This window comes from Lactuca saligna, chromosome 4 (assembly GCF_052625555.1).
Source record: "Lactuca saligna cultivar CGN05327 chromosome 4, ASM5262555v1, whole genome shotgun sequence".
Taxonomy (NCBI): Eukaryota; Viridiplantae; Streptophyta; class Magnoliopsida; order Asterales; family Asteraceae; genus Lactuca; species Lactuca saligna.
The window spans coordinates 139,635,521-139,648,920 of NC_136420.1; the positions used below are offsets into that span (position 1 = coordinate 139,635,521).

Genomic DNA, 13,400 nt, shown 5'->3' on the forward strand with positions numbered 1-13,400 from the left:
GTAAAGTTTTCAAAATACAATGCATTGATAAGAAAAAATTTGAAAATAGAATGTCTTAAAGAAAGAAATGAAAGTATGATGCTATATAATACACAAATAAATGAACCATATTCAAAGGAATTGAAATTTGAAGGATCTAGAATCTGAAGAAATTGGATTCTCTCACACATTTGGTTGATAAGAAATAGATTGGAATTTGTAAAAAAATATGAAGAGGAAAAGTAGATGGAAATGCAAGAGATATGTTTACTTGTGAGATATAGGGTTAAAAGGGTAGTTAGAGTATTTACTATTTATAAAGAGACAGTGTTGCAAACACGATGCAGGATTAGAATGGAATCGAATTCTAGTTCCAATCCCAATTCCAATTCCGGCCAAATCACACAGAATATGACATAAAGGTGACTTAGACCACAAAACATCATAACTCAAGTGTAAAAGAAATCCATATAATTTAGGGTTTTGTGACTTCTTTATCAGTTTGATTCAAAACTACTTTTAGTCAGATTTGTCTAAAATCCAGACATTTTGATCTATATTTGCATTAAAGTCTTATTGAGAAGAGGGATAACGATACTCTTCAATCAAAAAACCATTTCTTTGTGATAAGAAGAAATGAAAAGTTTGTTTACCTTGGTGGAATAGGGAGGAAGATTGAGGTAGTTGGCACATGTCATGACACTTGGCAAATCATCATCTGCAGATTCCGAGACTCCACCCACAGCATTTGATGCAGTGTTGAGTTTTGTAATTAATAAAGGGTTAGTGACTGAGGAGGGGCAATTTCATAATTTACCTAGATAAAATTTTGAAAACAAGGGGTGGTTGAGGGGGGTGTTTTTACCTTTCTGGCAATGGTCAACTTAGGGTTCAAGACAACCAAGCCACCTGGAGGAAGCCGAGTTGCACCAGTAACAAATTGACAGAATGCCCTTTGTTGTTCTGGATTAAACTCTCCCATTATCTCAAGCAACTAACAAAGAGACATAAACAAAACTATTAATATTAACTATACTATAAAGTTATAAATCTTCCCTGAATATCGCTAAAAAAAATAAATTACTCACATTAATTACTACAGGGCTCTTGGATGTGTACCCATGGTCAAATTTTATGTGTTCCACAAGTGTATCAGCCTGCATTTAAAAGAAACATGAATTCTCTACATCATATCATTTTCATAAAGAATACATGTTATGTTTAAGTAGAAAAAAGATGAGCAAATTACCACCCACATTTCTCTACGCCCACAGAGTAAATAATCCAACTCACTTGGAGAAAATATTTGTAAACTTGAAACATCAAAAACCTGATAGTAATAAGATAAAATATTAGCTTAAAAAAATTATTTTGTATATTTTCTAATTCCATAAACAATTTAGCATATTATAATGTTCGAAAAAGATGATGACCTGATTAAAGCCAGCTCTAAATGCTTCCAATTGCCTTGTGATACCAGTCTTGATAGTAGCATCAACCACCAATGAAATGTACTCTTCCAAATTATTTAAATCGACCTGTGAATTTGGAAGCAACAAGTTTATCAACAAATTAATCGCTAGATAAACATAACCCCATAAACAATAAAGATAAAAAAAGATCAAAGTACATTCAATCAAAAAACCATTTCTCCTTCTATTAACACTTGATCTAGAACAGGCAAATTTTATCTAGGTAAATTATGAGAAAGAGTTGGGGGAATCAAGAGTGCAATGCTCGTCCTTGTTAGGTTGAATGTTCGTGATTGCGAAGATGAAAGATAGATAGAAGATAGAAAAAACAAGGCGAGTTTTCATAATTTTGGGGATTTCGTTTCCCCCTTGTCTACTAAAAGCGCGTTTCATTAAAATTATAAAGCGACAGGTACAGACGACGCGCGTTTAAGATAAAGCGCCCTCCGTGTTTTTAATTTTTTTTCTTGAGACACTAAATTAAGGGCACCCAATAAAGCGTGACGTAAATCCTTAAATTTTTTGGAGAGATGACTCTATTTTAAGGGCACGTCCTTTTGCGTATCGTTAATTATCGCGTATCGTAAAAAGCGCGTCATTAAAGGTCTATTTTCTAGTAGTGAGGGTTCGTTTGGGGACAAAGGTGGGTTGGAGGCTGATGAAATAAGGTAGGTTGGGGACTTAAGGATGTTTAAATAGGGTCTAAACCATCAAAAATTAGTGTTTGAGGATCATGGGCGTACGCTCCGTGTATGCTAGGTATGCCCAGCGTACGTGACCTTGGGCCAAAAATTACAAAAATGCCACTATGAGCTATTTTGCAACATTTCTCATACACAAAGGGCTAAAATACAATAAATATTCATACTTAGGGTTTAAATTGGAAATATCTCATAATTGAAATGTTACAATATCTATACCATCTTATAAAGCATACATAATAATGTCTTAAGTATAAATTTTAAAGCCTAATGTACAAACATTTAAACATGTTATCTTAAAAAAACAAGGAAGATAAATCTGGACTTTTGAATCTAAAATGAACGGTATGGATTTTTATTTTGGCAATCCAAGTGAAATGGTTTCAACCAATGAGAAATGGTTTTCCCGGACACTCACACGGATCGACCATCTCGGATACCTTTTCCTTCGTTCACCCTTTTCATTTCAAAATTTGAATACTCAAAATTTCTCTCTGGAAACCTGGAAACCTAAATACCATCTCCACAACCAGAAGTACTCTTCTCCTTCTTTCTTCACTTACCAGTGCCCCATTACCACAGTCACCACATACACCTCCTTCACCATGACGACCATGCTCATCGATTTCATTGATTTCATCTATGTGTTTTAACTGTTTTTTCAGTACTCCGATGAAGACGACACCTTCATCAGTTCCATCTGCTCTGGTAGCCACCCTCCAGACAAGATTTCACATAAGCTTTTGCTCACCTTATTTCTTTCACTTATCTTTATCTGTTCCAGTCAACTCTATATACCACTCCATTCTCTCTAAGAAACCCAAGAAACCCCATATCTAAATCTTAGCTATAAACCACAGAATCTCAGCCGATCCAGGTTTCTCTCTTATACCTATTTGTTCTTGCCTTCTTGGAATATGTCTAATCTTTGTTTTGAATCACTTTTTATTTAGACTCTAATTTTTGCTTATTATGGATTCATGTGCAAGGGTTTCAACAAATGGAATCCAACAACACCACCAACTATCGCTTTCACCTCCATAGATATTCTTATCTCTCTCTCTCTTTCCCTCTCTGGTTTGAAGAAATACAGACACACACCACCTTCACACTTCGATCTGTACTTTTCTATGAAATTGGGTTTTGACACCACCTTCAGACTTTCATCTATATTTCTCTATAACATCGGGTTTTGATAATGTTATTTCTCTATAACATCGGACATTGACCTGTTCTTCGATGAATTACACCACCGGAGATGGCGGAGCCAGAGATCGGTGAGTTGAGCTTCACCTGATACATGATTTTACCGATTCTTTCTGATACGTTGCATTTTTTCTCTTAATCTAATGTTTTTTGCAACAAAAACTCCAAAGAAGTAGGTGTGATTCACATTTTCCACCAATGGGATTCTACGCGGATTTTGTGGGGTTTTAATCCGATTTCAGTAATCAAAATTGAAACCCCCATTTTACAATATTTGGAATTAAATCCTCTAAATTTACTTAGATGTGCTGTTTTCGATTTGGTTGTTTCGATTGACTTACATCTTCTTTCTCTCTCATGTTTTTTCTTGGAATTTTTATGGCAAATTGTTTGCTGATAAGAAAAGCTACCTGGGATTTTCATAAATTAATTTTATCAGTTTTTGTTGGCATTAATTGCTTGCATGCTATTTATGTTTTGATTCTCATAACTATTAACCATGACTATCTGTAATTGTTATTCAATTGTAAATCTTAGGTGAAGGATCATTTATGTGAGAAAATGCATTTGGGGGTTTTTGGCAGGTTAGCAAGGAATGGGAATTAGGGTTCTTCAATTGTAATCCCAATCCACACCGCTCTTCAGGTCTCAATAATTCTTCAATTGGGGTTAATAGAGACAGAAACGGGTTAAAGTTTTTAAATTTTCAGTGATCAGGTGAAATTCGGAATGAACTATGGGAGAGGTTTTCCACTCCCTCATTAGAAAATAGTAATTCATGGACTCCGACAAAAGGAATTCCACCGGAAAACGGAATCGGGCCTCGTAGGGGCTCTTGGACTACAACCATGCTTGGAGGACCGATTCCAGGGGTTGGTGGCTTAGGTGATACTGCAGGAAGAGCACTTCCTGTGGATGATGAGCTTATTTGTGGTAAGAAACCGGAATCATGGATGACGATTTCAAGGGGAAATGGGATTAAGGGTCATAGGGATTTGTTGACAACTATCCATCAAAAGAACAACATTGTGCCAAATAGGCAGAATTGCTAAAGTGAATTGCATTTCTTTGAACATTAATGATGTAATGTGGTTGACATGTTGTTCCATCCATACTTGCTTCAAATAAGAAATTGGTACTTGAAATTTATACAGGTGTTATTGATTCTCAAGACTTAAAAGCTAAGCATATGATTCACCAACATGTGACTGCTAAAAATCAAAAGGATCACCAGTTTGATGTTTTTGATAGGCTTGGGTGAAAATTTTTCCTTTCATTTTATCGTCTGAAGCAACCAATTTGGCCTATCATGTCAGTATGCTATAGATTACTGTCTAAAATGACCGATCTATCCTCTATTTTGTTGCTAAAGTGACTGGTTTGCCCTTTGTTTTTGTCTTTCAGGTTTAGAAGCAAAATAAAAGCATCTGGATAGTTAAGGTTTCTCTTCTGTTTTGGGCCCTGTTCCAAATATGGTTTCTCTTTCATGGTGAGAATTGTTTTTTATTTTTATTTAAGCCTTTATGTTTGTTGTCTTATGAATTCGTACTCTAACCAAACACTTTTATTCCTCTATGTATTCTGTAAAAAGGAATGTATGTATGGACGAAAGTAGAAATGGATTAGGCACTTAGCACTTGAGCTCAATGATTCAAAGCTTTGAATCTCCTATAGTGGCTCCCAGTTGCATGGGAGAAGATGTTAGAGGATGATTCATAAAGCAGAAGATTATATGGGTTATCATTATATGTTCATTTTCTAGCTGGGATTTTTTATGGCATCATAGGATATTTTTATGGTCAAAATAATAAGTTTGTTGTGAGTTAGTTTAATTGCCCATTTCACTTTGATTTGTAAGGTTTTTGAGAATATTTAGCATTGACACAGTTAAGTTGGCTCTATATCTGTTTTCCAATGTTGAGATCATGTATTGAATGCATTTTTTATATTTTAGAAGATATATTTGTTTTAAAAATTGATGACAGATACGATCACCCATTAATTTGAGTATTGAGTATAAAAGATTATGTAAGAATACTTTGATTAGATAAAAACACTTGTGTCGACATTATTTGGTGTTGATGCGTAGAAACCATGCCTCCTAGATGACAACTATTGTACCTAATGAGTAAAAGATTATATTTATTGCCCATTGCCCATATTTTTTGCAGCTTTTATAAATTAACAGCCTGCCAACAAAATTGAGTAGATCAAATTCATCTTAATGTCTTAGTATTTTAGCTAGTGTATACGAAACTCTCTTTATTGTAGCAAAATTTGGCAAAATGAAGGATATAACATTAAGAATTAAACTTTAGCTGTTAAAAGATTATGGGGAACATGGAGAGTGTTTATTTATGGTGGGACTGGAATCATGAGTTTTGTACAGAGCTGAAGATCATGACCAAACATACAAACCCATGAAAAGATGGTATATGTTTAAACTGCATTTTTTTCATTCAAAAGGAATCATGGGCATGTGTTATCTTTTGAAATCACGTGGACCACAACATTCATAACGTAATTGTTAGTGTTTATTCTATTGAAAGAAATTTTAATTCTGATTTTTATGAAGTATAACTACAAACAAAACATTACTAACCATACTAATTATTGTCTATTAAAAATACGATCACAAAGATTTTTTTACCATTAAAAACATAACAATGACAATACATATGCTTTGAATTTTATTCAAAATATGATTTATAATAAATTTTAGTTGAAAATATTCAGATTGTTTAAAATTTCTGTGCACATGTTAGTGGAAACAAGATCAAGTTTACAAATTCTAAATTATAGGATTGTAAATTGTATTAAAGTTATTTATGAATTATTTAATCGCTTAAAAATAAAATCGATCGATTATTTATTCGCTTAGATTTTTCATCAAAAATATAAAACTACATAGTATATGATTATATATTTATATACATAAAATAAACTGAAAAAATAAACATGCAGTCCGGTTATAAAATAAACTGAAAAAATAAACATGCAATCCGGTTCGGACGGTCACCCCTACCTTTTACAAATAAATACTATGTTTTATTTATCAACTATGTAGATTTTTACATTAAACTATCAACTATGTAGATTTTTGATGATTTTTACATCAAACGAAGAAAATACAAAATTAAATTACGAAGTGAAATTTTTTACATTAAACCATGAGAGTACATGTTATATTTATTTTTAATAGAAAACAACAATATATTTATATTTCTAACTTAAAACACCAAAATAGTTATATGTTAAACTAATTTGCTTCCTAGAAACTATTTGTCGAATTGAAACAAATCGACGCCCACTGTAAAAAAACCGACAATAGTCCGATAAATCAATGCTGCCAGATAAATAGTAATAGACGAAAATTAGTATTTGTTGCCCTCTAGAGACAACTGATCGCCGATAAGAACAAATCGTCAGAATGAAACAAGTCAAAAGAAAACAATTTGACAACTGCCGAAATAACACTAATTTTCGTTCGGAAACTAATCACCGGAATGAAACAATCGCCGTCGCCGCATCGCGCGGGTACGCAACTAGTATATATATATATATATATATATATATATATATATATATATATATATATATATATATATATATATATATATATATATAATGAAACAATTGTACATAGAAAATCTTTTGAAAAAAAAAAAAATTCTCTAATTATTTAATGGGTTATACATATCCCAATCATATTTAGTTGTATTTTGTTGTTTCCTTTCAAGCACCATGTGTAACATACCACTAGTCATATGAATTTGTGGTTGGAGAAAATATTGCACATCTTGGTTCTTCATTTTCTGTTCCAACAATTAAGTTTTCCATTCTTCTTTAGCTTGATAAATGCGTAATTTTTCTTCCCAATACCGTTGTAACGCCTGCAGATTTGGGCTAGACAATTTAGATATAATGAGCAATAAAACCGACATTTTTATAATAACGCCTGCAGATTTAGGATAAATAATCTTAATCAAAGTTATAATATATGTAACAAGGGTTCCGTACATATAAAAAAAACTCTGAAATATGACTTTGTATGAAGAAGTTATGCTTCTTCGAAGTTTCACGATTCAACTGACACGACTAAACACGTCATAAAAAGGTGAATTTTGGATAGGTTTCTTATTATCGTAAGTAATCTAAACTAAAGTCATAGTAATCGTAAAACTAAGAGCATACATATAGAGAACGTTCAAATCTGACTTTGTATGAGGAAGTTATGATTTTTCAACGTTTCAACACGACAGTGGGACACATAAATCGAAATTCAAATTGTTTAATTGTTAGACGAAACAATCTAAGTGATAATTGAAGATCTCGTGAATATTAACCCATCAATATAAAGACTGTTGAGAACGGAGTTTGTATGAAGGATTTATGAAGTTTGCACGAGCTTTAACAATCTAAATCAGTCTAAATATGAATTTCAGTTAGAGTGAGAATTATATGTTAAAACCTAAATGAAAGTTATAGAGTTCGTCGAGAGGATTTCGGGGATATAAAGAACGTCGAAAATAGAGTTTGTATGTGAAAGTTATGGTTGTCCAAAGATCTGCGAAAAAATACTTGGGCTGATGATGTGGCAGCACTGGAATACACCACGTGGCCTGGTCGGCGATTGACTCTCCCATGAAGACAAGTTGACGTTACCCAAGGAAAAGACGACACACGACACCATGAAATGATGACACATGGTGGCTTATAAAGGGAATTGAGGGGAGCAAATCTGGGCATGACACGTGACACGTTCTAGAAGCAAAGGATATGAGCGAAGTAGATGACAACATGTGGCAGAAGGAGAGGTGGCCATGTCACCAAGCGCGACACACCCCTCCTGAAACCCTATATATTGGTTCGTTTTTCAGCCTAGTTTCTCGCCAATCCTTCAACTTTCTCTCAAACGGCTTCCAACTTTCAAGATCTGTTGTTTTAGATTTAGAATATTTTAGTAAGATCTCAGGAGCTCTGGGAGCCTGAAGAGAAGAGGTGCTCGGGTTAGAGGCCTACCAATTTTTGCTAAAATTTATCTAAGTTAAGGCACACTTATTTTATTTCATGTGTAATTTATATTTATGCTCATAGTCGTTATTATGAACCTATAAATAAGATTTATCAATGATTTCAAGTCGTTATACAAATTGATCTACTTACAGAAATGATGTTTAAAGTGAGATTTCCAAATAGTATATGTTTGTGTGGAAAGTACCCGCTAGGGTTTGCATTGTATTCCATAGTATAAATAATACATTGTATGAGATAATTACATAAAGGACCCTTATCTATACAATATATATGATACCTACACTAAACATGAAAATAAATAATACAATTAACACTCCCCCTTAGTTTGAGCGGGAGGTTCCCTAATGCTTAAACTGTCCCGAAAGTCAAGAAATAATTGTGTAGGTAGTCCTTTAGTAAAGATATCTGCGAACTGATGTGCTGATGGAACATGCAAAACATGCACCTGACCAATGGCAACACGTTCCCTAACAAAGTGTAAGTCAATTTCCACATGTTTGGTTCTTTGGTGCTGAACTGAGATAGAGGCTAAGTACATGACACTCACATTATCACAAAACACAACTGTAGAACGAGACAGAGGGCAAGATAGTTTAAGAAGAAGATTACGGAGCCAAGCAGTTTCAGCAACAACATTAGCTACCCCTCGATACTCAGATTCAACGCTAGACCGAGACACAACATGTTGACGTTTTAAAGACCATGAGACCAGATTATCACCAAGATAAACACAAAACCCAGATGTAGACCGGCGTGTCAAAGGATAGCCAACCCAGTATGCATTAGAATAAGAAACCAAACAATCGACATAAGACGGACGAATGAACAGACCATGATGAAGAGTACCCTGAAGATAATGCAGAATACGTTTGAGGGCTAAAAAGTGTGGTTCTCGAGGATCGACATATCTATTGAACTGCATATGTAATATTTGGACGAGTAAAAGTGAGATATTGTAGAGTCCCAGCAAGACTTCTGTATAAGGTCGGATCAGAAACCAGTTTCCCGGATAAAGAGAGTTTCGGTTTGGTGTTTGTGGGAGTACTACACGGATTACAGGAGGTCATGTCAGTGTGGGATAGGATCTCCTTAGCAAATGTCGTCTGTGAAAGAAACAGACTATGTGTCGAGCGTGTAGCAGAAATTCCAAGAAAAAAGGACAGTGGACCAAGGTTCGTCATGGAAAACTCAGATAAGAGATGAGTAATGACTCTCGTGATGTGGGATGGGTTGGAAGTCGTAAGGATGATATCATCAAAATAAAGAAGAAAATAGATAGTTTCTGAATCATGGTGAAACGTGAAAAGGGAACTGTCTGAGTGACTACTGATAAATCCAAGAGAAGAGATGTATACTGCGAATCATTGATACCATGCACGAGGAGCTTGTTTGAGGCCATATAGGGCCTTCCGAAGATGACATACATGATCAGGGAAAGTAGGATGAACATATCCGGGAGGTTGTTTCATGTATACCTCTTCACTTAAGTCACTGTAAAGGAAGGCGTTTTTGACATCAAGTTGGTGAATAGGCCAGTGACGAGAGACAGCAATACTGATAACAGTACGAATGGTGGCTGGTTTGACAACATGGATAAACGTATCATCAAAATCTAGACCTGGTTGCTGAGAGAATCCCTGAGCTACAAGGCGCCCTTTGTAGCAATCAAGATTACCGTGAGAATCAAACTTATGGAGATAGAGCCAACGACAACCGACAATGTTGGCAGTAAGAGGGCGTGGAACAAGATCCCAGGTGTGATTGTCAGTTAGAGCTCACATTTCCACATCTATAACGAGTTTCCAATTTTGATACTCATAGCTTGGGTAGTGGATCTGGAGATAGGAGAGATGTTAGAGGTAGTAGAGAGATTAAGGATAGTACGAGATTTTAGAGAGCCTATTCGCGATTGAATGGTTATAGGGTGATTGGGCGGTGGAGGAGGATCAGGCGGAGGAGGAGCAGGAGAGGAAGGTGGTGACATGGAGGCCACATGACCAGCAAAGTGAGTAGTTGCAGATAAGGGGAGAGTCGAAGAAGGATCATCATCGAGAATGAAGTGATTATAGTCAGAATAAGAAGGGGATGGATGAAAATCAGAATAAGGAAAGTGATCTTCATCGAGTATGACGTGACGAGATATGATAATGCATTGAGTGACAAGCTCTATACACTTGTATCCATTGTAATCCGGAGCGGGACCAAGATAAATACAAGTGGTAGACTGAGGAGAGAGTTTGTGAGGGGAAGTAGATGATGTGTTTGGATAACACATACATCCAAAGACACAAAGGTGATCATACTTAGGGAAGAAACCAAAGAGGACCTCAAAAGGTGTCTAAAAGATAGAGTGGTTATGGGAAGCAGATTTAAGGTGTGAACAGTAGTGAGAAGAGCTTCTATCCAAAATGAAGATGCTAAGGAAGCTTGAAACAGAAGTGTATGAATAATATTATTGATGGAACGAATGGAGCGTTCAGCTTTGCCATTTTGTTGGGACGTGTATGGATAAGAGAAACAAATAGAAATGACATTGGATTGAAGATATGTAAAAAGTAAGTGATTATTAAATTCTCGACCGTTATCACACTGAAAGGATTGAATATCAGTTTTAAATTGATTTTTAACATACATTTGAAAATTGCAAAAAACAAAATATACTTCAGATATTGCACGAAGAGGAAAAATCCATAAAAATGAGAGAAGTCATTGAGAAACAATATATAATATTTAAAACCACTCAAGCTAGTAATAGGAGATGTCCATAAATTTGAATGAATAAGTTCAAACACACGATTAGTTTTAGATAAAGAGGAAGAAAAAGGTAAACGACAATGTTTTCCAAGTTGACAAGCATGACAAACTGGAACTTTATTAGTGCTACTAGAAATAAAATGACGAGACTGCCAAAACTTGAGTACGGAAGATCCAGGATGTCCTAAGTGACGATGCTATGTGGGAAGAGAAACTATGGTAAAAGCTGTAGCAGAAACTGTAGGAACAGAAGAAGGAGTGCACAGGTACAAATCACCAGCACTATCACATCGTTGTAGGATGGCATCTGTATTAAGATCCTTAACAGAAAAACCAAAAGGGTCAAAAGAGACAGAAGCCCAATTATCAGTAGTGAAATTATGCACAAACACTAAGTTTTTAATTATTTTATTGGACACAAGGACATTTTTAAGTAAGAATTTATCATGAGAATAAGGAAGATATATTTGGCTAATGTGAGAAACCAAAATAATAGCACCATTACCGACCATGATGGACTTAGAATTACATGGTGATAGAGAAAACATGTTACCTTGGTTGAAGATATGTAAAAAGTAAGTGATTATTAAATTCTCGACCGTTATCACACTGAAAGGATTGAATATCAGTTTTAAATTGATTTTTAACATACTTCGAAAATTGCAAAAAACAGAATATACTTCAGATATTGCACGAAGAGGAAAAACCCATAAAAATGAGAGAAGTCATCGAGAAACAATATATAATATTTAAAACCACTCAAGCTAGTAATAGGAGATGTCCATAAATTTGAATGAATAAGTTCAAACACACGAGTAGTTTTAGATAAAGAGGAAGAAAAAGGTAAGCGAAAATGTTTTCCAAGTTGACAAGCATGACAAACTAGAACTTTATTAGTGCTACTAGAAATAAAATGACGAGACTGCAAAAACTTGAGTACGAAAGATCCAGGATGTCCTAAGTGACGATGCTATGTGGGAAGAGAAACTATGGTAAAAGCTGTAGCAGAAACCGTAGGAACAGAAGAAGGAGTGAACAGGTACAAATCACCAGCACTATCACATCGTTGTAGGATGGCATCTGTATTAAGATCCTTAATAGAAAAACCAAAAGGGTCAAAAGAGACAGAAGCCCAATTATCAGTAGTGAAATTATGCACAAACACTAAGTTTTTAATTATTTTATTGGACACAAGGACATTTTTAAGTAAGAATTTATCATGAGAATAAGGAAGATATATTTGGCTAATGTGAGAAACCAAAATAATAGCACCATTACCGACCATGATGGACTTAGAATTACATGGTGATAGAGAAAACATGTTACCTTGGTTGAAGTTCATGTGGGAGCTTAATCCCGTATCCATGTAATATTTATTATCCGGTGGCGGTTAGATGGACATTGCTTGAAAAAACGATGCTATATCTATGGGTTATGTTGAAGAAGTTGAACACGGACCTTGAGAAATATTATTATGTTGCTGGTAGGCTAAACCTTGGTTGTTGGGCCGAAATGGCATGGAAATGGGCCGCCCAAAAAGGGCAACATGTTGCTGGACCGATGGGTATGCAGCGTTGGGTTGTTGAGCAGAGAAATGGGTTGGCAGTTGTACTTGTAGGGCCATGTTGACTTGCTAGTGTGCAGGAAAAGTGCCGACAACAACATATAGCGATGGTGGCTATCCATTTGAGGGCATTACATATCCCCAAGGAGAATTAGGACCACCATTTTGACCATAAAATAAATATTGTTGCTGATGTGGAGATGTTTGACCAATAGTGCTTTGATGGGACCCCATTATACCTACAAATTGAGAATTTTGTCTTGGAGAAGTACCTGCAAATTGGTTAGCACTAGTAGAATTACTAGAATTTCCCCCTCCTTTAGAAGAAACTCGATTATTATTACGATTTTTGTTCCATTTATTTTTTGATTTTCCAGATTGTTTTGAAACGGAATAAAGAGCAGTTATTGTGATGTTTGTCGGGTCTTGCATCATGTCATGGTTGTCTTCACGATTTTCATGGAGTAGAAGCATATTTTGAATTCTAAAAAAAGATGGGAACGGTTTAGTATTCATGACAACATGGATAATACTTTGGTAGGAGGGCGGCAGACCACGAAGAATTTGCATAACAAGCTCCACTTCAGATATATCAGAGTCAACATCATGTAGAGCATCATCAAGGTGTTTGAGATTGTGGCAATAGTCGTGAATAGAGGATGCGCCTTTCTTGGTGTTACGAAACTG

The 13,400-nt window shown here is 35.2% G+C and overlaps 1 long non-coding RNA gene across 7 annotated transcripts; it reads left to right on the top strand.

Moving 5' to 3' along the window:
* The first annotated feature begins 2,569 nt into the window (after window positions 1-2,569).
* On the top strand, window positions 2,570-5,314 carry LOC145042881 (uncharacterized). Of its 7 annotated transcripts, none has more exons than XR_013680793.1 (5): window positions 2,577-3,029; window positions 3,142-3,429; window positions 3,896-4,669; window positions 4,763-4,847; window positions 4,950-5,314. It is a non-coding gene; the product is annotated as an uncharacterized LOC145042881 (long non-coding RNA). The 7 variants fall into 7 exon arrangements; XR_013680795.1 differs by having other exon boundaries at window positions 3,943-4,669; XR_013680792.1 differs by having other exon boundaries at window positions 2,570-3,029; window positions 3,142-4,669.
* The last annotated feature ends 8,086 nt before the right edge of the window (window positions 5,315-13,400 follow it).